The 4,754-nt window shown below is 37.3% G+C and overlaps 1 pseudogene; it reads left to right on the plus strand.

Annotated features, from left to right (window-relative positions):
• The first annotated feature begins 677 nt into the window (after positions 1-677).
• On the plus strand, positions 678-4,754 carry LOC116933199 (annotated as a pseudogene).

Below are 4,754 nucleotides of genomic sequence, written 5' to 3' on the forward strand. Positions count from 1 at the left end.
TTTGCTGCTGTCTACTTTAGCTGCTGTTTGTTGTTGTTCCTACTATCGGGATTTGACTTGGAGCTTCTGTCGGTTGATACTGGCTTGTTGGTATTGATGTTGACTTTGGAGAATATGGATTCCTCTTCTCCATTAGATTCTTCAGGCGTTGAATCGACGGTTGTGTTTTCGCTAAAACGTTGTGTCCTCGGTATAATGGTCGCTTCCTCCAATGTTGCTATCAGATGAATAGATAATTGCTTGATCTCTTCTGGTAGGCCAGTTACTGTTCCAGATGATATAGAAAGGTCACCTGTAGCACATCAATCCCAAATGCGTTTGATTCGAATCGATTTAACTTGAATTGCGATTTGTTAGATTTTTAGAATATTCAGTTCAACTCTTATTGGAAAAATCAAAATTCATATTCATTTGAATTGTGATATTTTTGGATAATTATTCATGGAAATGTACCTGAATATTCATTTCCCGATTCATGAATATTCATTGTGAATATTCATGAATATTTATGTCAATTCACGTCAAATTGATTAAAAAATTTTTAAAAACAAAACATTTACGCTCTTAGAGCAGCAGCAACTAGTCTCTAAATAGCCATTTGGCTAGCAGACAACAAGTCATGCCTCTCTCTATGGTTTAATTCTTTCTCAAGAACTAAGCATGGTCTATTACTCAAATGGCACTGAGGCTTTTCAATTCAAATTATAGTCCACTACTCCACTCTCTTTTTTCGATTAAATTGACTGGCAAGTGCCAACTGCCAACTACCATAGCGAGTTAGCGTCCTTTTTTTTGTTGTATTTTGATTTGGAATTTGGGGTATTAATATTCTGGTAAGTAGAAGATCTGACTCAATTTGACTCTCACACAATTTTTCTAATTCTAGTTTTTATGTTTTTTTTTTCAGAAAGGATTCCTAAATCAAAACAGCGACAGAAAAAATCCACCAACACCAGTAAATCATTTCCAGCTAGTAGAACCCCTGTTGTTCAACATACTGTAGATATTATCATACCATTAGATTCCGATTCTTCCATCGAAGAAGAAGCTGCTATGAGTCCTGTGACTGAGAGTGTTGACCCTCTTTCTACTTCTTCGACAGAGCAGAATTCAACAGCTTCAGTTAGCACAGAACCGTCAAGTATTATATTTATCATACAAATCTTTTAGCTTGAACATAGTCTATATTAGATTAGGTCTATGCTTAATTGTTTTTTTATTTTATTATTACGATTAACTGACTGTTATTTTGTTCGTTCTATTAGGTGAAGAGTTGAGACGTAGGCCCATTTCTACAACTGGAACATTTGGAAAAGTTAGAAAACATGCTTACACTCGGACGTCTTTATATTGGAAGCATTTCGCTGTGAAGCACGATGAGAATGTTGAGTTACGTATTCATTGTAACTACTGCACCAAAACTTACAAGAATGAAGGCACCTCAAATATGAAAAACCACATGGTGGTTAAACATGCCGAATTGCTGTTGTTGAACCCGCCTCCAAAGTTGATTTCTCAGCATTTCAAATCGAAGCCCAGCTTTGTAAGTAACATAATTTTGTTGTAAATTTGTCGTATATGTCAGTTATAATAGTGTATACAAATTTTGCTTGTTTTGCAGGTTTTCGACAGTAAAACTTCCCAGCATTTGCTCATGGATTTCATTATGAATAACAATCATCCCTTCACTATAGTTGAAGAAGAATTGTTTAGGAAATTCCGTTTTTCTTTAAACCCAGACTTCATCATGATAAAAGCAACGGCTATGAAAAAAAAGGTCATGAGTAAATACTTGGAACGTAAGGGGTAGCCGGTGAAATAGGACCGAAACGAAATAGGACTGGAGAAATAGGACTGAAAATTTCCAGTCCAATTTCGCCTGTAGAAATTGGACTGGGAGAAATAGGACTGATTTTTGAAAATCTTTAAAGAAGTCCTATTTCTCCTTTAGCCAGTCCTATTTCTCCTTAGGGTTAGGCCTATTTGCTTATTCCTACTCTATCATAATTCTGGACAATGAGCCTCCAAACCGGTAGGCAAGATGGGAGGGGAAATTGCCGTGACAAACAGGTTGGCTTATATGCTTCAGTCCTTGAAAATTACCATTGACAAAATTTCAGCGCTTAATTCATTTGCAGCATAAGAACTCGTTATGATAAAAAATTTTTTTTTCAGTACTTTAACCGAAATTTTTTACAATATATAGTTCATTTATCAAAAAATTATTCATTTCATAAATGTGAGTGCGATTTTACTTTGGTTATTATTTATTCTTCTTACGACTTGCATCATAGAAGGGCTACGATGGGTGTGGTCCTCACCCTTCTAGGGAGGGGGATGATTCACCAAAGGGACTGAGATTCCAAGATACGAATCATCCCCCGCAACCCCCTCTGTTTTGCAAGATGTACGAAAAATTTACAATCGAAAAAGTTAAACAACATTTAGATTTATTAAATTTAATTATTTGTTAAATGAACTGTATTCAGTCAAAAATGACGGTTAATATTCTGCAATAAAAAGTTAAATAGGATAAGGAATTCTTAGCATGCAAGCGAAGTAAGCGTTGCCATTTTGTCAACGGTCATTTTCAAGGGCGTAGGCATATAAAGCCAACGCTCTTCAACTACAATTTCCCCCCCATTTCGCCTACCGGTTTGGAGGCTCATTGTCCTTAAAGATGTAAGATAAAGGCAAGCGAAATAGCCTTATATGCAAGGAGAAATAGAACTGGTTAAAGGAGAAATAGGACTGTTCAAAATGTGTTTAAAAAGCAGTCCTATTTCTACAGGAGAAATAAGACTGAAAATTTCCAGTCCTATTTCTCCAGTCCTATTTCGTTTCGGTCCTATTTCACCGCCAATCCGGGGAATAACTTTGCAATGATAGCTGTGACCGGTACCTGGATTAACAGGAACTTTGAAATGAGAGAAGGGATTTTAGGTTTTCGTGAGATGGCTGGTCAGCATTCAGGAGTTAATATTGCTGAATCATTTTACGGTGTCCTGACAGAGTACCAAATTGCAGACAAAGTAACGTCACTTTCATTATCTTAAAATTATTCTTAAAAATAACCTTCATTCGATTTTCTCAGTTGCTGTGCGTTTTCACTGATAACGCTAGTTCGAACGGTACTTTCGTTCGAGAACTTGTTCGCATCATTGCCGATACTGGAATTGAAAATGGATTCTCTGTCGAGGACTGAATCCACTGCCTGGCTCACATTATCAGTTTAGCTGCTAAGTCAGCATTGGAGTTCATCAAAGTGAACATTGAAAAGGTAATTTGAAACGTAACATTTAAGGCTGAAATAAAATAGATGTTGATTCTTTTGTCCATTGATCTTACAGATTCGAAATTTGTCTAAAGCATGCCGATCATCTCCTCAAAGGCTAGCTCAATTTAAAGAAGGGCTTCAAGCCGCCAATGTTGCATTTGAAACATTTGGAGATCCGTTTGATTTCAATTCTGATGCTGTTGCTAAAAAAAAACGCGTGCAAGAGAATACTCAATCCTCTAAGAGATGTCCCAACAAGGTGGAATGCAACATACTACATGATGGAACGTTCGTTGTCAATAAGGAAAGGCCTAGAAGAGGTCACTGCACGAAATCATGACCTAAGAGATTTACATCTGTCAGATGCTGAATGGGCTCTAGTAAAAGAGGCAATGGAATTTTTGGAACCATTTGCTCTCACAACAAAGCACGTAAAAGCTTTCAAATATCCGACAATTTCATCTGTCATTCCTCTGTTCAACAAGCTAATGGATGAAATGGAAGAATGGTCAAGCAACACAAGACACTCAGAAGAACCCAGAGCTGGGGCTAATGCTGCGTTCAAAAAGTTGAACAAGTATTACAGTCGAACACAAGGTGCTCATCTTGTCGCTACTATACTAGATCCCCGTTTGAAGTTGGAGTATTTCTACGACAAGTGTTTTGCTGACGTTGACCAGACAGGAGTAAATCTAATTGAAACATCCATGCGACCAGCGTAAATTGTTTCTCATTCATTTTTCTTATACATCAATTGTATAACTAGTTCTTTTTTTCTCGATATAGTTTAAATGGTGTACGGGATAAGTACAAGGCAAAGCCTATCGACCCAACAATGTCTGTTGTTAATAATGCAGTGCCTAAGGAGCCACAAAGCAAAAAATATGTAGACACAATCTACAAGTTTAAAGCTCTCCATGTTCGACATCAGGACGAATTGGAGAATTACCTGTCAATCGGACCAGAGGACGTAGACGAGAATGTTTTTCTTTATTGGAAAAAACACGCAAATCAGTGGCCTAATCTGTCTATTATGGCCAGAGATTATTTTGCAGCTACTGCAACAAGTGCTTCCAGCGAAAGGTGCTTCAGCACTGGGCGAGACATTCTGGGTATCACAAGACACAGCATGAGTCCCCTTACGATGGAAGCTTGCATTTGCCTCCGATCCTGGACCCGGGGTAATTTTCTAACTAATGAGAATGAGACCATAGCTAAAGCCTAAAACGGTTGACGGTGACGAAAGCCATGAAGGTGAAGTTTTGAATTAAGATGCAAATCACAGTCTACTGATGCAAATGAAGAACTATAAATTTTTCAGTGCTGATTGATACTGATAACTAGTCTTGAATTTTGTTTAGTCTTAACTCTTGACTAGTCTGGTGCTCATGTTTTGCGTAAAGATTGGCAAATTTTCTCTTAACACTTAACAAACTCAGTTATACATATTTATGCGCATTTATGTCGATACGTTAAG

Source organism: Daphnia magna, linkage group LG3 (genome assembly GCF_020631705.1).
Source record: "Daphnia magna isolate NIES linkage group LG3, ASM2063170v1.1, whole genome shotgun sequence".
NCBI lineage: Eukaryota > Metazoa > Arthropoda > Branchiopoda > Diplostraca > Daphniidae > Daphnia > Daphnia magna.